This window comes from Centroberyx affinis, unplaced genomic scaffold, assembly GCF_046629955.1.
Source record: "Centroberyx affinis isolate AG114_WGS23_722 - 3 ecotype Tasmania unplaced genomic scaffold, CSIRO-AGI_Caff_v1 ptg002636l_1, whole genome shotgun sequence".
NCBI classification, from domain to species: Eukaryota; Metazoa; Chordata; class Actinopteri; order Beryciformes; family Berycidae; genus Centroberyx; species Centroberyx affinis.
Window position 1 is genome coordinate 197,629 of NW_027280829.1, and position 22,613 is coordinate 220,241.

Sequence of the window (22,613 nt, forward strand, 5' to 3'; positions counted from 1 at the left end):
ATGAGGACTGGATCATGAGGATTGGATCATGTGCATCGTTTGTGAGGACTGGTTCCATGAGACATGTGGCGAGGAGAAAGACCTCAATGAAGACCGGGAGGCATTCACTTAGACCGGCTGTATAGACGTGTAGACTAACCTACTGTACAAAAAGCAGATATGAAATTTAGCCTGTGTGAAATTAATTATAAGAAGAGTTCATGAAGGTTCCTCATTTTTAAATTTAAATTTATATGAAATAAATTAAACCCAATACAAAATATTGTGGGCGGGCGAGGGAGGGAGGGAGGGAGGGGGGGGGGTGAATCTGCTGTACCTGCACCCCTCCTTTAAAAAAAAAAGTGATGTTTATTATTATTATTGTTGTTGTTTATATTATTGTGTATTTAATTGATTAGGCCTACACCTGAATAACAACTGAATGTGTTTTAAGTGTCCCAGTTTGACAGTAGCACCTGGACAAATGTGATTTTGGGTCAATGTGTGTTTGAGTCATCCATCCTGTGTTTAATGTTTCTTTCTTTTTTCTTCTGTATAGTATAGCAGAGCTCTTAAGCTATTTAGAATAGTATCATATGAGGGGCTAAGACATTTGGATCATAATTAAAAATGACACAGAAGGTAAATTATCTGAAAGTGTCCCAGTTTACCAGTATTCACCCTACTCTAGTGAGGCTACAGGAGATTTTTTTAAATACCATACATCACTGTCACCTCACTAAACTCTCCAACAGTTTAAATTCTTAGTCACCAAACTGTCAGCTGAGACTGAGGTTTGGTCTGAATTGCTGCCTGATGTGGATTTCTTGTCAGATTTGTCTTCCAAGGAGATTTCTGGACATTTCTTGGTTCTCCATAAGAACGATGAAACCTGTGGAGTCTCAGGCTGAGCGGAGCGGGCCGCAGCTTCCTGCCCCGACTGAAGGGATCAGGGAGGAAGTCTGGGAAAACCACGTCTGAACTTTCCCATGCTGCCCCTCTTTGTGCTGCTTAGAGGAAATTCATTTCCATTGAATCCAGATCCAGCAGGCGGACACCAGCCGGCTCGTCTCTCCCCGGAGCCTGGAGGTAAATCTGCAGGGAAGCTGCTTGTTCCATAATGCAGCGGAGGGGGGGGGGCCTGCAGGGGGACATACAGAGTCCTGACCAGATGATTGGACAGTGAAGGATCTATGTCCCGCCCCCCAATACCATTACTCTCTGTCCCCACAACTACAGTACAGGTATGTTTGTTTCTTGCTGAAGGAAATTCCCAGAATAATCTCCCTGAGCTGGGAGGTGGCTTCAGGGTTTTCTGTCACAGCAGCTACCTGAAGTGTCAGCTCAGCCTGCTTACTGGTCCAAGCAGGACCAGGTCCCTCCCAGGTCTAGCAGGACAGGTGAGAGGCCCCTACCCCAGGTCAGTCACATACACATAAAGAGAACATGAGAGATTAGATTATCTTAACCTTAAAGATTAAAGAAAATTAAAGAAAGATTAAAGAGAATTATCTTAAAGACTTAACATTTATTTAACATACATTTTGTATTGATTTTCTTTCTTTCCTTTGGAGAATTTGTATTTGTTTTGGATTCAGCAGAAAACCAGTTTGGCAAAACAGAAACAAAATGTATACTAATCAAAAAAAATAAAAAAAATATATATATATATCTCTTCAAATTGTTTCCCTTTAGAAGAATCAATATTTTCTTAAAGTGGTCACTATTCTCTTTGAAACAAAATCACACAAATGGAAGAAATCAAATATCTCCACCTCAGTGGGATTTTGCAGAGTAAATTGAACAGAATATTCAACAGCAACTCTTTCTCTGAACTTCTCTCTCTTTCTCAGTCCTCAGGTGTCTCCTGTTTCAGGAGAAAGGAGAACAGTGACCTTGAAACACCTTGAAGTTTCTGTTCTCAGTCCAGATCTCAATAGACGTCCATAAATCAATAAATCATTCACTTTTCAGTTGAACCAATGACTCACTTCAATAAGTTCAATAAGTGACAATAAACAATATTACCTCAGTCTCTTGTTTACTGAAAATAAATTGGAACCAAATACCAGTCTGACGAGTCGAGATGAGCAGAGACCTGGAGGCTCTGGATGGCAGGGACCAGGAGGAGATCCTCCCTCTCACTTCTTGGGCGCGCGCGTGTCAGCGTGCTCTGCAGGTCCGGTCAGCTCGTGCATTCCGCCGGTCTTCAAGGCCAGGCAGCGTCCAAGCCGACCGGCCTCCTTTAACCCACACGAACACAGTCCAGTCCAGTCCAGGACAGGTCCAGTCCAGTCCAGTCCGCTCTGCAGTGCAGGAAGCCACGCGCCTCATCGCGTCACCTCCGAGATTCACTTCGCTACCGCGAGGTCACGTGACTCTCGTTCACCCCGCGCAGTAACGGCGGAGCACAAATACAACGTTTGTCCAAGAATTACTTCTGTCTTCACTAGGCCAGCTCAGCAGAGTCTGGATCAGTCCCAGTGTCCCCCTAAGGCCTGGACCCTGAGCCTCACAGACTGGACTGAGTCCCCTGTGTTCAGCTGTAGAGCCTGAGAGGGAAGTCATGAGGCTCCAGACGGGTCAGGAGGAACGGGATCACGTGTTGCCTTGACGACGTCAGACGTTACCGTCTCCCGTCAATTAATCGATTTGTAATTTACTCTTTGTTTGGCTTTTGTCTGAACAGAATTATTAAGCTAAAGTGAAACAAATGTTGATGAATAATGTTAAATAGGCCTAGGTATGTTTTTAACACTGCAAAGTTTATACTGTGCTAATGGATGTAGAAAATACTCTGCATTCTGCATTCTGCACTACATCATTACAATATGTAAAATATGTAAAAAATAAATAAATAAATAAACAGTAGGAGGTAGTTGAAAGCAAAATGTACTTTTAATAAAGCTTAATGAGCACAAATAAGCACATAAAGGCTATATGACATGCTGCTGATATCAGCATCTAACATCCTTCTGACACGTTTAGGAAAACTTAACTTTCTTTTTTCTCAAATGAGCTGTTCATTCTGTTTATTCTGTTTATTCTGTTTATTCTGTTTATTCTGTTTATTCTGTTTATTCTGTTTGTTCTGTTTTAATGTTGCAATGTTTTCTCTTAACTGTATCTTGCATGTAGTTTGATCCTTTCATGCCCGTTTCTCTCTAAGTTCTTGTTAATTGTTTTTTTGTGGTTATTTTTCCTTAATTATGTTTTTTTTATTTTGTATCGGGTGTATTGGCAGAAATTTTCCACATACATGAATATTAACGTAACAAACACTATGAACTGTGGGTAATTCCCTCACGTAAAGTCTACAGAAGTTAAAGGGAAACTGTCTTCCTCAGTCAGCACCTCACACCTGACTCTCTCTCTGCTCTGTGAAGTCAGTGAAAGTTTCAGGTTTGAGCCACAAACTAGAAAATCAAAGCAGTTCAGACTCCAAGGCATCCTGATGCTCCATGAAGGGCAGGATGCAGATCCTGCACCTTCCTAAAGGTTTTTCTGATGAAACCATCGTTCATCTCATCTGAGACCGGATCAAAACAGATCAAGGCCTTCTGGATGTTTAAAGGAGAAGAAGCTGGAGAGAGAGAGAGAGAGAGAGAGAGAGAGAGAGAGAGAGAGAGAGAGAGAGAGAGAGAGAGAGAGAGAGAGAGAGACACAAAACAGAGGAAACTAAAACATTTACTTGTTTCTGTGTGGAGGTTATAGTGGCATCATCAAATATTCATACTCCTAAACTACAAAATACACTGACATATGTGAGGGACTGAAGTGAACAGCTGCTCACCAAAACATGAATCATTTGACACAAAATATATAATATTGATTTAAAGAGATTTTACTACAAGCAAAAGTAAAAATAGTTCAGTGGGACTGTAACAGAAGTGGAAAGTTTTGTGTTCAAAGTCATTTTGAAAATATCTTCCATGTTTGAAGCTGAGTGTTTGTCTGCAGGAACCAGCTGCTGCTGCTTCATTTGATTAGAAATCAGCAAAAAACATTTAGACTTTTTGCCTGTGGAGTGATATAATTAGATGTGAAGCAGCACTCTGTTATTCAGAAATAGTAGAATTGGCCAATCAGAAGTGAGTATTCCATGAAGCTGTTAACAGGCAGCTGGTCAGACAGCAGTTTCTTTCCTCACCTGGCTGACGCTCTGCAGACAGACTCAGGTTACATGCTGGGTGACGCTTTTATCCAGAGTGACAAAGCTTCAATAACTCCATATACATATATATACAGAACACATGGTCTATACTGTACAATACATCCCGCTTACACCATGGTCTGGGTGAATACTGGATTCTGATTGGCTGCAGGGTGTCCATTAATTCCTGATAATGGACACCTACTAAGTAGTTCCAGTGAAACTGTCTGTTCACGTTCTAAATTAATGCGCTGGCTACGCAGCATCAGCCTGTATCTAACATGAGTAACCATAGCAACAGGGACGCAGTCAAAGCCTCCGTTTACAATTTGTATGTTCGTGAAAATCTGGATATTGATTTGGGGACAGTGACATGGCTGATAGCTAGCTAGTCTTGTTGTTAAACATACTGTCAAATTATATTTACTGTTTGTTATTGACTCTGAATGTTGCAGCATAACGTTAGCTTTCTGGCTCCTAGCTGAGCCAAAGGCTTCTATGAGCTGAGCGGACTAGAAATATCTCCTGCTGCCAAGTCCTATCTAAGGTTCGTCCTATTTACTGGAGCAGTGAACAACGTTTCCGTCGCATAAGAACCTTATGGGACGGTAATGATTGTTCCAGGTATTAGTCAAACCCTCAGGTGTTACCAGGGAAACTGAGTTATGGCTTGTGAAAAACTTTAGATTTTGATTACAAAACGCATGAAAATATAAATTAATGGTCTTACTTTTTTTCTTTGGCAAGTGACCATGGTATAAGAGGGATAATGCCCTTCGAGGAGTCCATTATCAGGAATTAATGGACTCTGTATTGACTGACTGGTTCTCAAACCAGTCCGTCATCAGTAGCTGTGGTAGAGTCATGCTGCTGGAGACACTTCCATTCAAACCAAGTTACAGCGCCTCATGTCTAATATCCAGAATGTAACCCAGTGGATCTGAACTCATCCTGACTGCTGGAGCCTCTCTGAACCCACTGAGGACAGACCTGCCTGTCTCCATCCAGTCTGAAGGGTCAGAGACTCTGCAGGACAGCAGGACCGTCTTCAGTCTGAAGATAAAACTCTTCATGAAACACTTCACATCCTGCTCGCCCAAATCTGCCTGCTCTGCTTGCTATAATCCTCCCTCCTCCCTCTCTCCTCAGCTCTTAAAGGAGAAATCCCCCTAAAACTGTGCAACTCTGTTAAAATCAGCTGTTGATCTACTTTTCATCTCTGTCTCCATCCAGTAGTTTGTTGTGTTTTTCTTCTTGGTGGATAACCGGCCAAACAGAGACGAGGTGACGTCACCTCCAGATGTCTCCAGCAGCTCCAGTGGAGTCTGATATGAGAAAATGTTTCAGGATGTAAAACCTCAGCGGTAAACGTCAGGTTTTGGTGTCAGTCCCTCAGGAGCAAAGAGCGAGGGCTTCTTTCTAGAGCCGCCATTTTGCACCGAGAGACGTTCAACAATCATACAGGGAGAGATCCATCAGAGAAGAGGAGAGAGACCAGTTTCTCCACCACAGGAGCAGGAGAGAGACCAGCATGCACTGCAGGAGCAGGAGAGAGACCAGCATGCACTGCAGCAGAGAGACAGGCTGGGTGGAGGAAGGAGAAACTCACCTTTTCTAGACTGGAAAAACTCTCTCTCTCTTGTTCTTATGATCTGTATCTCTCTTTCTCCTCTTTCATGTAAAACAAACAGCTGGATGCAACAAGTTCACACCTCTTCTCTGGAGGTTGTTGAAAGGCATTCTGGGAAACGTAGTAAATCACTAACTGCTGATGCGACAGGCTAAAGCAAAGTGGATACAACAAAAAAGTTAATTATAACAAATTATCACAAAAGTGTCGAACATCACTGGAGTTTCCCTCTGTCTTCCTTCACCTCTCTGTCATCAGGATCAGTCAAGACTCACAGGAATATTTGTTCCATCTGCTGGGTGCTGTGACCTCTGACCCTCTGACCTTCTGACCCTCTGCCCTCTGACCCTCTGCCCTCTGACCCTTGACCTCTTCACTACAGGCTGCATAATGTTGTTGATCTGCTGCAGGAGCTGAGCCTCGTCCCTCTGGATCTGTTAAACAGCATGATGCTACGCTCCGCCATAAACACACTTCATTTACACCTAAATCGCCCCACTGTTTATTTTACATGGGAACCCCACACACACCCCCCCCCCCCCCATCCCCACACCCACACACATCCTTCACCCCCCCCCCCCCCACCCCCCAGGAGAAACACAAACAGGATATGAAACGTGTCTTTCTTAATTAGCCTACGTAACCTTCCACAAATTGCCTGTTGGAGATAGACCAGGTCTAAGTGGTGTTCACTCGGGGGGGGGGGGGGGGGGGGGGGATGGGTGAGGGGGGGTAAGCGGGGGGGGGGTGTAATGTAATATCCTGAGCGCTGAGTCTCTTATCAGGCCGACACGCCGTCGCTCTTTCAGCAGGACTTTGAGCTGCTGAAATGAGTTTTAATTGGTTCTGCTGCGTATGAGGGGCCATGGGGGGGGGGGGGGGGGGGGGGCTGCAGGAAGGGGGGGCTGCAGGAGGGGGAGGGGGGCAGGGGGAGGGGCTGCAGGAAGGGGGGGGCTGCAGGAGGGGGAGGGGGGCGGGGGGGGGCAGGGGGGGGGGCTGCAGGAAGGGGGGGGCTGCAGGAGGGGGAGGGGCCACAGGAGGCGGGGACACAGAGGGGAGGGGACATTCAATTTGTATTTAGTTCTGTCTTACAAATTCAATTCATTCAACAAATCCATTTTTTGAATCAAGGGTTCAGGATGATGATGACAAGATCTCTTCAATTCAAATGTGATCTGGTGACCTGACCTCTGTCTGACCTCTGTCTGACCTCTGTCTGGAGCTGCAGAGCAACAGTGAATCTGAACATGTTCATCCAGTCATCCAGTCATCAGTCATCCAGTCATCAGTCATCCAGTCATCAGTCATCAGTCATCAGTCATCCAGTCATCAGTCATCCAGTCATCAGTCATCCAGTCATCCAGTCATCAGTCACCCAGACATCCAGTCATCAGTCATCCAGTCATCAGTCATCAGTCATCCAGTCATCAGTCATCCAGTCATCAGTCATCCAGTCATCAGTCATCCAGACATCAGTCATCAGTCATCCAGTCATCCAGACATCCAGACATCCAGTCATCAGTCATCAGTCATCCAGTCATCAGTCATCCAGTCATCAGTCATCCAGTCATCCAGACATCCAGTCATCAGTCATCCAGTCATCAGTCATCAGTCATCAAGTCATCCAGACATCAGTCATCCAGTCATCCAGACATCCAGCCATCAGTCATCCAGTCATCAGTCATCCAGTCATCCAGTCATCAGTCATCCAGTCATCAGTCATCCAGTCATCAGTCATCAGTCATCAGTCATCCAGTCATCAGTCATCAGTCATCCAGTCATCAGTCATCCAGTCTTCCAGTCATCCAGTCATCAGTCATCCAGTCATCAGTCATCCAGTCATCAGTCATCAGTCATCCAGTCATCAGTCATCCAGTCATCAGTCATCCAGTCATCAGTCATCAGTCATCCAGTCATCACTCATCCAGTCATCAGTCATCCAGTCTTCCAGTCACCCAGTCATCAGTCATCAGTCATCCAGTCATCAGTCATCTAGTCATCAGTCATCCAGTCATCAGTCATCTAGTCATCAGTCATCCAGTCATCAGTCATCCAGTCATCCAGTCATCAGTCATCCAGTCATCCAGTCATCAGTCATCCAGTCATCCAGTCATCAGTCATCCAGTCATCAGTCATCCAGTCATCAGTCATCAGTCATCTAGTCATCAGTCATCCAGTCATCCAGTCATCAGTCATCCAGTCATCAGTCATCAGTCATCCAGTCATCCAGTCATCCAGTCATCAGTCATCCAGTCATCAGTCATCAGTCATCCAGTCATCCAGTCATCAGTCATCCAGTCATCAGTCATCCAGTCATCAGTCATCAGTCATCCAGTCATCAGTCATCCAGTCATCAGTCATCAGTCATCTAGTCATCAGTCATCCAGTCATCAGTCATCCAGTCATCCAGTCATCAGTCATCCAGTCATCAGTCATCCAGTCATCAGTCATCAGTCATCCAGTCATCCAGTCATCAGTCATCCAGTCATCAGTCATCCAGTCATCAGTCATCCAATCATCAGTCATCAGTCATCCAGTCATCCAGTCATCAGTCATCCAGTCATCCAGTCATCAGTCATCCAGTCATCAGTCATCCAGTCATCAGTCATCCAGTCATCCAGTCATCCAGTCATCCAGTCATCAGTCATCCAGTCATCAGTCATCCAGTCATCCAGTCATCTAGTCATCAGTCATCCAGTCATCAGTCATCCAGTCATCCAGTCATCAGTCATCCAGTCATCCAGTCATCAGTCATCCAGTCATCAGTCATCAGTCATCCAGTCATCAGTCATCCAGTCATCAGTCATCCAGTCATCCAGTCATCCAGTCATCAGTCATCCAGTCATCAGTCATCAGTCATCCAGTCATCCAGTCATCAGTCATCCAGTCATCAGTCATCAGTCATCAGTCATCCAGTCATCAGTCATCCAGTCATCAGTCATCCAGTCATCCAGTCATCAGTCATCCAGTCATCAGTCATCCAGTCATCAGTCATCAGTCATCCAGTCATCCAGTCATCAGTCATCCAGTCATCCAGTCATCCAGTCATCAGTCATCCAGTCATCAGTCATCCAGTCATCAGTCATCCAGTCATCAGTCATCAGTCATCCAGTCATCCAGTCATCAGTCATCCAGTCATCCAGTCATCCAGTCATCAGTCATCTAGTCATCAGTCATCCAGTCATCAGTCATCCAGTCATCCAGTCATCAGTCATCCAGTCATCAAGTCATCAGTCATCAGTCATCCAGTCATCCAGTCATCAGTCATCCAGTCATCAGTCATCCAGTCATCAGTCATCCAATCATCAGTCATCAGTCATCCAGTCATCAGTCATCCAGTCATCCAGTCATCAGTCATCCAGTCATCAGTCATCCAGTCATCCAGTCATCAGTCATCCAGTCATCCAGTCATCCAGTCATCCAGTCATCAGTCATCCAGTCATCAGTCATCAGTCATCCAGTCATCCAGTCATCAGTCATCTAGTCATCAGTCATCCAGTCATCAGTCATCCAGTCATCCAGTCATCAGTCATCCAGTCATCAGTCATCAGTCATCCAGTCATCCAGTCATCAGTCATCCAGTCATCAGTCATCCAGTCATCCAGTCATCAGTCATCAGTCATCCAGTCATCAGTCATCCAGTCATCAGTCATCAGTCATCCAGTCATCAGTCATCCAGTCATCAGTCATCCAGTCATCAGTCATCAGTCATCCAGTCATCACTCATCCAGTCATCAGTCATCCAGTCTTCCAGTCACCCAGTCATCAGTCATCAGTCATCCAGTCATCAGTCATCTAGTCATCAGTCATCCAGTCATCAGTCATCTAGTCATCAGTCATCCAGTCATCAGTCATCCAGTCATCCAGTCATCAGTCATCCAGTCATCCAGTCATCAGTCATCCAGTCATCAGTCATCCAGTCATCCAGTCATCAGTCATCCAGTCATCCAGTCATCAGTCATCCAGTCATCAGTCCAGTCATCAGTCATCCAGTCATCAGTCATCCAGTCATCAGTCATCAGTCATCCAGTCATCCAGTCATCAGTCATCCAGTCATCAGTCATCCAGTCATCAGTCATCCAATCATCAGTCATCAGTCATCCAGTCATCCAGTCATCAGTCATCCAGTCATCCAGTCATCAGTCATCCAGTCATCAGTCATCCAGTCATCCAGTCATCAGTCATCCAGTCATCCAGTCATCCAGTCATCAGTCATCCAGTCATCAGTCATCCAGTCATCCAGTCATCCAGTTATCAGTCATCCAGTCATCCAGTCATCAGTCATCCAGTCATCAGTCATCAGTCATCAGTCATCCAGTCATCCAGTCATCAGTCATCCAGTCATCAGTCATCCAGTCATCAGTCATCCAGTCATCCAGTCATCAGTCATCCAGTCATCAGTCATCAGTCATCCAGTCATCCAGTCATCAGTCATCCAGTCATCCAGTCATCCAGTCATCAGTCATCCAGTCATCAGTCATCCAGTCATCCAGTCATCCAGTCATCAGTCATCCAGTCATCAGTCATCAGTCATCCAGTCATCAGTCATCCAGTCATCAGTCATCCAGTCATCAGTCATCCAGTCATCAGGCTGACACAGAGTCCGCTCAGAACAACAACAACAAACTCAAATAAACTAAAACAAGTAAAACAAGAAGACAACAGGGAATAGAAGGAGAGAAACAGAGGGGAAGAGAAATAAAGGAGTGAAGCCAGTGGGATGACAGTCTGTCTCTTGGTTTGAAGAAGTTTTAAAGGATGACAGTGATTCTGCTGCAGCTCCGGTCGGTCCCGGGACTCCGGTCTTCGTACAGATCTTACAAACTGTTCCTGAGCCTCTCTTTCATCTCCACGACCTCCACCTCCACTTTCATCCTTCATCCCCCTCTTACAGCCTTCCTCCCTCCCTTCCGCCCGGGGCTAAACACACTCCCTGCCTCCTCTGTGTGTGTGTGAGTGTGTGTGTGTGTGTGTGTGTGAGTGTGTGTGTGTGTGTGTGTGTGTGTGTGTGTGTGTGTGTGTGTGTGTCTCACTTGTCAGATGATGCTAGGTATCAGAATCCATAATGAAGATGGAAGATGCTTCCCAGAGGAGAAGCTGGTTCAGGATCTGCTGACCCGAGTCTCCAGCAGCATAATAATCACACTTCATGAATCTGTAATGTCTGGGGGGGGGGGGGGATATATCGGCCTGTCGTCTGTCTGTTATTAAATATAACAGATATCTAGATATCATTTAATGTATCCCACAGTTTCTGCTACCAGTGATGTTGAGTCCAGTCCAGCAGCAACTCCTCTAACGCAGTGGTTCTCAACATGGGGTCCAGGGACCACCAGGGGTCCTTGAGGGCATTCCAGGGGGTCCCCAACAAATTGATGAATTGTTAAACTTCATTATTTTGTCATTTTAGAATGATTATTTTGATCATAGTTTCTCTGTTATCTCTCTACCTGCAATACAGACAGTCATGGAGTTCTGGACAAAATCATATCTGACAATAAAAATATTCTCAGATTTGGGTCCGAGAGACAAAATCTCATCAAATGGGGGTCTGTGGCTCTAATGTGGACTAAACTAGGGTCCTTGATATGAAAAAGGTTGAGAATCACTGCTCTAACGTCCAGAAAGACTCCAGACCTCCAACTCCAGGAAGTCAACGGACCACAAACCAACTTGTGATAAAATATAAAGTCAAGACATTTTCTCCTTTAGAAGTTTTGGTCTCAGCAGCTGATTTCACTTCTTCTCCTGTGTGTCCTTATGGAGATTTTCTAAATAACTGTTATTAACAGATATAACAGATAAAATACGTGGTTGTTTTCCTAGTGATTGACAGGTCGATTACGGGCCAATAGCGGGCGGAGCTGCAGAGCGGAGGGGCCGTGGCTCCGCCCCTCTGCCTCTCTTGCTGCTCCGCCTCCAAAACAACATGGCGGCGAGCTGAACCCAAACTGCAGCTTCAAAACCTTCAGAAGACGATGGAGGAAGAAACTCACTGCATCTGGGGTCCCATCTGAGTATTTAGAGCTCAACACTGCTGGGAGTTTTAATAACTATAATAATAATAATATTTGATTACATTTATATAGCGTTTGCAACAAGTCCTCCAACCCACACGACCACACAGGTGGTTTGTTCCTGTACGGCCCACAGGAGCGTTTCCAACCTGATCTCACAAAAATACGTGAAATGAACACGACCTCGACGAATCTGAAAACGTTCCTCCGCCACAAATTGAATTACGTCCCAAAGGTTGGTTAATGGTTAAATTTAGGCAATTAAAACAAGTTTGGTTAAGGTTAGGGTTAAGATTATGGTAAAGTTTAGGCAAATAAAACACCTTGGGTTATGGTTATGGTTAGGCAACTAAAACAACTTGGTTAAGGTTAGGAAAATGGTTTGGTCATAGTTAAATAAAAAAAAACATAAAATGTGACTCACGGTTGTTTGTCCTTTGGAAATTCTGGGAATCGAACCCCGGTCACCGACATCGACGGCAAACGTCCATCCGCCATCCAGACCACAACGCCCTGACTGTCCACCGAGCTGCTGCAGTGTTGACAGAGAAACTTGACTCCCGTGACGTGGACGCCTTGTCGTTATTTACACGACCGCTAGAGGTCGCTTAACTTTAAAACATAACTATAGGTCGTAATAAGTTGACCTATGGGGTCGTTTTTTGGGGGAGGACAGTCTCAGCGTTTGTCTTTTGGTCTCACGGTGTAATCGTTTGGCTTCAGAACACTTGGATCTGGGTTTGGATTTGGATACTTTTCCCCTTTTGGAGCTCTGAAGAGCCGGACCGGCCGCTCAGCCTGCAGACTGACATACAGACTTCAGCACTGACATGAGGGGGAGTCGATAATGACATTTTCATTTTTGGGTGAACTATTCCTTTAATCGTTCAAGGCGAGCCGTAAGTAAAAATGATCATTCATCACTCGCATTACAAACTTTCATTTCTCACCGAGCTCAAAGCCTCCTGGGCTGCAGTGGAACAGTCAAAACAATCCGTCCTCTAACTCCTCTTCCTCACCTCTTCTCCTCGACCTCGATGGAAAACGTCATGAGGTCAAGGAAAGATGTGAAGGAGAATTCATCAGGACTCAGGAAAAGAACCGCGGTGCTCAGAGAATCCCACTGCACTGACACTAGACTACGTGATTATGTTAATGAGGTGGATCTGCTGTGTGAAATGTTCAGAAGATGGACGACTAAAAGCATCTCAGATCTTCTCCCTGTGTGTTCTCACCGTGTTTCATGCAGGCTGTAAACCTGGACGACCCGCTGAAAAATATGACTTCATCACCAAGGTTGGAATTGAAATAAAAAAGGAATATAGACGACCAGTCACTAAAGTGAAAGGAAATGGTTTCACATTGAGAATGGTTTCTCACGCTCAGCCTCCTGTCCACTCATATTTATCCACATGAATCCCAATTAGTTTGATTGGATGAAAATAATTGTTAAATTCATGTAAGATAGGCATAACATGTTAGGCCTACAGATCTACTGCTGTACATATCATCATTCTTAAGTTTCAAACATGTTGAATTAAAAAAATCATCTGGATAAAAACGTCTCATATCCCTTTTTCTTGAAAGACAGACTTCTGTGTTCTGGTCAATATGCTGATTATGATCTGATTATAAGCCTATGCATATAATATCTTAAGAGCCACCACACAGCTCAGTAAACAGCTTGACATGTGGACTTGATGCTCTGAAGTAGTTCTGGCTGATCCAGACTTTATTAAGGCAAGAGCTTCACATCTGAGACTGAAGTCAGATGAATGAATGATTTTCCTAAAGCTGCAAGACAACAAGCTCAGAATGAAGAAATAAGTAAAGCAGCCTGAGCAGGTTCCTCTACAACCTGAACTTCACTTTCATCATTTCACAGCAGCAGAGTAACGTTCATAGTTCTCCTCTGGGTTTAACATGTTGTTGAAAGTTCAAAACATATTAGCATATTAGCAAGTTGCAATGGAAAATTCTGAATAAGCAACGGTAACTTGATGATGATCTGCGTCTCTTGTCGGTCCGGTTTTCGTGAACGGCCGAACGGTGCATCGCAAGGAATTGTGGGACGGCGTTATCTCCTTTCCTTTGGTAAAGGATGGTCCAGTGTCTCTTCTGCTAAAGGAGCTAAGTAAGGAAGCATTGAAGCTCCTTTCCTTAGTGTTTAGAGAATTCCAACAGCTCTTATCATGGCTGCCACTTAGATACTTCCAGGTCATTTCACTCAGTGAGGAACCTTCCTAAGCAGAAACACTATTGGACTGCAGCCCTGTTTTATTACTTGATAAACGACAGTAATGGCAGTTTTTCAGTGGAGTGACGAGTGAAATCAGCCTTAATAAGTTATTTATTTAATCAAATCATCTGTGGATTCAACACCTGCTCACTTTCATCACCTCTGAATTTAGCTTTTCATTTTGTTACCTCCTCTCTTCTACTCACAGTAAATGATTAATGGCATTTTGTTGTTTTAATGATAAATGATGAAAATGGCTCAGTTTTTATCAAATCATCTCTTTTTTTAATCAAATTGTCGTTGGATTTATCAAATCACTTGACAGTCTGTCAGTCAGTTTTTCAATTCACAGACATTTTCATCACATCTATTTTTAGCTTTTAACTCTCGTCTCTCCGCTCAGAGTTCTGCTGACATTTGCAGGTAAAATCCCTCTGAGCAGAGCGGAGCTGCTGCTTAACAAAAACCACCAGAACTAGAAGAACACAGACCTCCGCCAAGGTCCGTGCTGTTATCGCTTGTTCGTGAGTCGGATCCGGATCCGCTCCAAAATGTAACGGGTTCTTCCTTGGTCCCTGCTACACCCTTCCACCAAGTCTCATGAAAATCAGGCCAGTAGTTTTTCCGTAATCCTGCTGACAGACAAACAAACAAACAAACAAACGGCACTGAAAACAAAACCTCCTCGGTGGAGGAAACAAACAGCGGCGTCTGAGAAGGGAAAGTCTCTCACCCGTCTGGTCTGGGACGCCATGCTCACTCAGTTATGAGAATTCAATTTTCCAATCTGATTTCTATTTTCTGTGCGGGGAAATGATTGTCATGTTCAATGAGCGGATGTTTCTGTCGGCACGCCACGCCAAATTTATTTAAATTTAATGTTTTCTGACAAACAACAAGACGCCTGTTTACGGGCGTCTTGTTGTTTTTTACATCTTCAGGATGAATGTGGGCTGATCAACTCCCACACACACACACACACACACGCACACACAGACACACACACACACGCACACGCACACGCACACGCACACGCACACGCACACGCACACACACACACACACACACACGCACACACACACACACACACACACACACACAAGCAAGTGGCTGATAATGTGACTCATCAGGTATTAATGGCACACAGTTCACACTAATGTCATTGCCAATACTCTGTACTTAGAGACTATTATGGGATGCCCTGGCAGGATAATTGTGAAGCAGAATCTCTGCTCAGTCTTCAGACAGGCGGCGGAGCGAGAGACACGCCGTCCCCCGCTGATGATGCAGGCGCCGCAAGGACCAATCAGTGACCGGATGCATCGTCCCTCCCAGTTCGATCGATATCGGCTTTTCAGAGATCGTATCTGAGTTTAACATTCTGAGCTTTAATCACAGCAACATCATCAGGTCAGACAGTGAGAAGGTTTAAAACACCAGAACAGAGACAGACGATCTGTTTCTCTCCTGATCGATACTCGATCTGAGGTTCAGGATCAATACAACCAGGATAGTGAACTGATCAGTGGAGATTTCTGTGTTGACCGGCTTCACATGAGAGCAGAGCGGCTTCAGATACTGAAATCACAATATGAACAATTTGCAATTTCCAAATCTCAGAGTCTGCAGTTAATTTCTTCAGAGAGAGTTTGGTCCAAACTGGATTTTTAGAATCAAAACCTTCATCAGACTCAGAGTCAGTAAATCTGCTCACTGACAGCAAAATCACTTTTCTTTAAAGTTCTAAAAAATGTATGAAAAGAAAAACTTGATGATATGAATCGCAGTTTAAATCGCAATTACATCATTCATCATCATGCCGAGTCCCCCGGGGCGACTCGGGCTCTTGAGATGAAACCTCTCCGCACATCCCGGTCCAGCGTGCCAGAGCGCAGTTCATCAGCTCTGGCTTCTGTCCTCCTTCAGTACGTCGTCCTCCGAGCACCACGTGAGGCCTTACCGTGCACGGGTCCCCAGAGGACAAGTTCTGAAGCGATGAGGTCAGGATGGCGCACGCTATGGCCGGCGAGAGTGTCCTGGGTAAGAAGTTAAACTGCATCCATTTCCCCGCTGCCAGGCGGGTCAGTAGACCGTCACTACACTGGATACAGGTTCCTGCTCTGCGTCCTGCAGGGCGGCACGGGCCCGATGCTCTGTTTTCACTACTGAAAGACTTTTATGATGATGAACACGGACACAAATCCTTTACTGCCAGCCGCAGGAACCGGTGCACGCCTGCTGGTCGAGCCTGATGAAGACGCTCCTTCAAACCTACTGAGGAGGGGAGCGGCTGAAGTGTGGACTCTGGGACCTGAGGTGAAATTCCTCCAGTGCAAGTGGAACCTCATCCTTGCTACGATGAACGTCCAAACCATCCGGGATGTGAGCAGGGGGGAGGAGCCGGCACGGAGCATGAAGGAACAGGGTTTTGCCATCTGCGGCATCCAGGAGCACCGGATTGTCCATGAGGATGGCATGCTCACAACTTTGAAGACCGGCAAAGTGCTTGACCGGGACATGATCACTGCATCGGCCTGGAGGAATGAGGCTCAAGCAGCTACCGGAGGGGTTGGAATTAGCTGAACCAGGCGGCTCAGAGGACACTGATTGGCGTGACACTGATTATCATCACAGCTTCCTTCAAAAGCAATCCAATCCTGACAGTTATCGTGTCCTACGCTCCCACCAACGTGAGCGAGGACAGAAAGAAAAAGGCCTTCTACGACAAGCTCAGAGAGACGGTGGAGACGCTTCCTGAACACTTCCTCATTCTCAGTGACTTCACCGCTCGCCTGGGGTCAAGCGGCGCTCGCTTCGCTTATGGTGATGAAACCAACGACAACGGGACCCGCCTACTGGAGCTGATGGAAGACTACTCAGTTGTTCTCACGCTGTTTGAGAAGAGGAGAGGCAAGATCTGGACACGGCTCTCACCCCACGACACCAAGCATCAGACTGATTTCATTTTAACTCGCAAGAAGTGGAGGAACAGCATTGTCGACTCACAAGCCTGGTTCAGACCATCGTGTTGTTGCAACAAGAGTCACTTAGTCTGAGAACCAAGAGGAAGGAGACCATCAAGAGGGAGAAGTACAACTGGAAACAGCTTGAGGACAACCTGGAACTACAAGATCGCAATTACAATATTCTGTCAAATAATCACAATTAGATTTTTTTGTCAATATCTTTCAGCCTTAGTGTCCTGAGGAGGAGGAGGAAGAGGAGGGGGAGGAGGAGGAAGAGAAAGAGGAGGAGGAGGGGGGGGGGGGGGTCATACAGAGGGAGCCAAGTCACAGACAATTGGATTTTTTTATTTAATTTCAGTCCAAAAATCCAGTTGTGTGTCTCCTCTTGGCTTCAGACAGGCTGATGCCACACAGCAGATCACTAACAGTCACCTGTGTGCAGTTTACAGTTGGAAAGCTTCAGAGCATCATGTGGAAGCCTCTCAGTTACAGTAATGTGAGTAAATGTAATTAGTTCCTTCAGCTTTAGTTCAGGAGTCAAACATCACTGATACATAAATTCATGAGTCATAATAGATCCAATTATAAAGCTAAGATTTGCATTTCATTATCTTCTTTCAATATTATATTATGGCTTAAAACTTGGTATAAAGTGTATAAAGAGGCTGTTTTATGTAATGAGGAGGTTTATTCTGTGCAGATTTGGATCTGAACCTTAATTCAACGGATGGTAATTCTCCCTCTTTAATGTTCTCACTGGAGGCTTTAGGTCCAATAAGCTCGTTTCTTTCTCTTCATTCACGTTATCTTCGCCGCCGGTGACATCTGGAGATAATGAACTTTAATTTCTGTCAGCCTGCGAAAAAACTTTATCACAGGATTCGCTTTAAATATTTTATTTTCAACACAACTTTCAAATTATTAAAGAAGAGCTCGTCGGCTGATATCTCGCTAAACCAATATTTCTCTCACTGTCAGAGCGTAACGTTCTGTCCTCCGGGAGCGGGCGGCGGCTCGGTCTGATGAAACGTACTCACTGTACTGAAGTACAAGTTTGAGGTACTTGTACTTGCTACTTTGTACTTATACTATACTACATTTTAGGGAAATATTGTACTTTTTACTCCATTACATTTATTTCACAGCTATAGTTACTAGTTACTTTTCAGATCAATATTTTATATTTAAAACATTTGATCATCTTTATAAAATAACTATAAAATAGCATTGTTATAGATTAGACTACCCAAAAGTATAGCTAAATTGTTAAGATTAGCTTCACGTTGACAACTTTAAAATGCTGCTTACATGTACATGTATGTCAATAAATCAGTATTAATATTCCAATAATTTATGAAAAATATAACTCTCTAAATGGGGACAGTTTGCATAATGAGTACGTTTACTTTGATACTCTAAGTACATTTTGCTGCCAATACTTATGTACTTTTACTGAAGTAAGATTTTGAATGCAGGACTTTTACTTGTAATGGAGTATCTTTACATTGTTGTATTGATACTTTTACTGCAGTAAAACATCTCAGTACTTCTTCACCTCTGCCTCTGACCCCACACTGCTTTTCATCTTGTTTCCAGACCTTTCATGATATTTTTAGTCAAATCATCTCACTGCATTGGCAGCATCTGCTGGTTTCAGTAAATTTCAGTGGATTCATGCCAATATGACTCCTTTCAAGAAATCATCATAAAACAATGAAGAAAATCTGGAAACAAGAAACTTTCTTGCTCTTGCTACTCTCTCTCTCCACCTGCACGTAAAACAAACAGCTGGATGCAACAAGTTCACTCCTCTGGAGGTTGTTGAAAGGCATTCTGGGAAACGTAGTAAACCACTAACTGCAGCAGAAGAAGAGGCAGGTTGAGGGAAAGTGGGCTCAGCAGAACAGGAAAACTGTTCATCACTAAATAATTGCTGGACATCAGACTGAAGATATTTAACAGTGAAGAGGATCAGTTTAAAGGAATAGTTCACCCAAAAATGTAAATCCTGTCATCCTCTCCTCCCCCTCATGCCAAATGAAACTCAGGTGAAGTTTGTTAGTCCATATAACACACAGGGAGGCTGCAGCACAGCTTGGTAGCAGCCTTCTCCAAAACAACTGAAGTCAATGGGGACCTGTTCTTTAGAGCTCCAAAACAAAAACAGACAAACAATCACACTGTGAATAGAAAGACCTAGACACCATTATTTGTTGCAGATCAATCAGCTGTAGTTCAGATTTGCACTAAATGATGGTGTAAATATACTGTAGGTCTTTGTGGAACTCTGAAGAACTGGTCCCCACTGACTTCAGTTGTTTTGGAGAAGGCTGCTATGGAGTTGTGCTGCAGCCTCCCTGTGTGTTATATGGACAAACTTCACCTGAGTTTCAACTGGCTATCAAACTATTCCTTTAACTTTAAGACAAATTATGAGATTCAAAACCCAACAGTTCCTCAGTCTTGTTTCCACCATTTGACAAATTTCAGTAAATTCACATCATTTCATGCAGCTTTTCTCGTATCGGCGGCTGTAATGTGTCTGCTGCTGATCGATCGATCGATCGATCGATCAGTCTGAGGAAACATGATCACAAAACTCTGCATCGTTTTTTCAGAGGAAACTGAAAACTTTGTGAAACTGCATGTAACTGATAACCTGCTGGGCTCATTAAGCTGCGGCTGACTTGTTGTTCATTTGTTGGTGGAATTGTGCCGAGTCAGCATGAGTAAGGTTTAATTAATAAGCAGAGCAAGTCTCCCATTCGCTGTAGCTGACTGTTTGTTCAGCTGCTTTTCTTTCTCTGCATTTAAGTGCGAAACAGTTATTCTTATTCTTATCATTATGAAAACAGTGACTCAGCTCTGCAATATTTAAAATGGAAAGCAATCTGAGAAACGTTTCAGAACATTAGAAAGCTCCTTCCCTGAGTATTTAAAACAATATTCCACTTAGTTTCAACATGGAGTTATTTATTTGAAAACCAGAATATAATCTACTGACCAGGATCAGATCAGCTGGACCAGTTTGTAGTGTTCAGATTTTTTCTTCCCATTCATTTGAATGGAAACTGACATTGAACACGTTGGTGAACGTTGTGTTTTAGACAATAAAGCAGCAACTGGTCCGTCCTCATCCTGCATTTCTGTTCTTGGTTTACACTAAAATTAGCTACAACGCTACAAACTGGTCCAACTGATCTGATCCTGGTGAGGAGATTATATTCTGCTTTTGACATAAATAACTCCATGTTAAAACTAAGTGAAGTGTTGCTTTAATCCAGGGGCCGGTTGCATAAAGATAGACCTGGTCTTAGACTTAAATGTGACTTTAAGTCAAACTTGCTATAGACATTTATATTTACCTGTTCCTACTACTTTGATTGTTGTAGATCTCTAACAGTTTGTTTCTCTCTCTATAGACTCTCTCTCTTCTTCAGGCTCTTTCCAAAAACCAAAGATTTGCCATCTTGTCTGAAACAGCTTCAATATTTAAACTTCCCACTCTGACAGTTAGGCCGACTCGTTGCCATAACAACAAATTTAAGATTAGCCGGGGGGGAGGTGGCTAACTCTCCTACCTAAAAATAAGTCAGTCGTAATATTTAAGTAACAGACAGTCTTAATTAGCCGAGTCCAACCTGAGAATCTAAGACCAGTCTAAGGCTCAGACCGGTCTTAAACAGCTTCATGCAGCTGGTCCCAGGTGTTTAGTCAGATTACAGATCGCAGCGTCGGAGATCTTTTGGACGCCGGCGGGTCGATCGGCCTCGGGGCGGGAAGGTTCATTTCCCTCGCTCCCCTCTGCGCGGCGGCCAGGCAGTTTAATATCTATTACCGAGCTGATGAAACGCCTCTGACGCCGCGGGGCCGCGGGGCTCGGCCGTTCGGCGGCGAGGCGGAAGCCCAAAGTGCCGGCCTGACCCCGGACGGAGCGCCGATTAGCATAATCGCATTTCAAACCGGTCAGGACCGCAGCAGGAGGGGAGCGATCAAACGGTCAAATGAGCCGCAGAGCGTCTACAGGCTCCGGGGTTTCATCAGGGATTCAGAAGGAGCCGGACGCCGCATCGATATGAGGCGGCGTTTTCCCCCAGATGACGGGATTCATCCGCTGCTCCGGCGCGAGGCGGCAGGGATCGGGTCGTGTTGGACGGCGGCCTCAGGAGGCAAAGGAGAAACACATCAGCAGAAACACGGCGAGGGAGGAGGAGGCCGTCCTTGAGGAGAAATGTCATATTGACACGTAGCTGAAATATGTTCCTATTATCTCTGGATTTACCGCTCTGACAGAATTCTGAGATCATTTCATGCATAAAATCTCCTTCAGGACGATGGAACAGGCGGCCGGCCGGCCGGGCGGGACGCCGCGCCGCAGCCGGTGATAAATCTGTGGTTTCTGTGGATCTGTTTCCCCGTTCGGCCGCAGCTTCCTCCCCGTCGCTGCGGTGAAGCCGAGTGTCTAAACGAGGCCATATCTCCACGGTGACGCCGGTATCCTAGCAGCTGCGGCAGGCGGCGTTTGTTGGCACGGTAACAGAACTGAAGCTTAGAGACAGAACAGGCTTCTCAGCTGTCTGGAAACAAGGTCGGCCGGCTCAGCAGAGCGTTCGTCTCTTTCAGAAATAAAAGCCTTAAACATCAGATTCAATCGCCTCAGAACTGCGCATCACATTTGAGTGTTTGTGAATTAATTATGCAGATTTGTTCCCAGTGTTGTGTGTTGGCTCAGTGGGAGGGTTGAGTACACCTGCATTTAGCCCCTCTTGTGCTCGGGGGGTCCCATTACAGCGTGACACAGCTGTTAGCATCGCACAATCAGCAGCATCTGAGAGATCCATTTGGCTGAATTTAGCAGAAGTGCTCCCCCAATTTGATTTATGCAAATGAGCGATGCGCCTCTGAAAAGACGGAGCTTTCAGCCGGTCGAGAGCCAGGCAGGAGTCAACGTGCTTCGTCTTGTGGTTTCCTCTAATTAAGAGTTCAGATCCTCTGGTGTATGTGGGAGGCCAAAAGCTAATTTCTGCTCTTAGAACGTTTAATAAAGAAGAGAATATTCATGGGATTTCTGTCTCTGCTCAGCAGCAACAACACAAACACACACAAAAGGCAAATAAAAATAGATTTTTATTTAACGATACAGCCGTGGTTTTCTTCCGTTACACTTGAAACTAATCTAATTCACATTCTATCCTCAAGAGCACTTAGAGAGTTTGAAACATGGAGGACAAGAGAGTACAAACTGACCTGCAGAGGCTTAAAGGGGAATTCCACTCCACTTATCAGTTTGTATATGGTTTTCTAAGGTTTTCATTAGAACGATCTAATCGGTATCTGTGGACAGTCAGACTACATGAAACCACATTGCTGATGGGCGGGGCTTATGATGGCTTTTCCACGCCGACAAACACAAAAAGAGGCGAGTGAGGTCGACATCAAACATTTCTCTGACTGCAGAAAATGAACGGACGTCCTCCTCTGTCTGTGTTTCTACTGCAAAACTACAATCTGACCCGTCAACAGGTATTACAGTCAGAGCTGCTCCATAGAGAACTGAGGTAAATGGATTTTTTGGTGATGAGGTTGAGAACTGACAACACTAGAGCAGAATAAAGCTGATTGGGTGTAA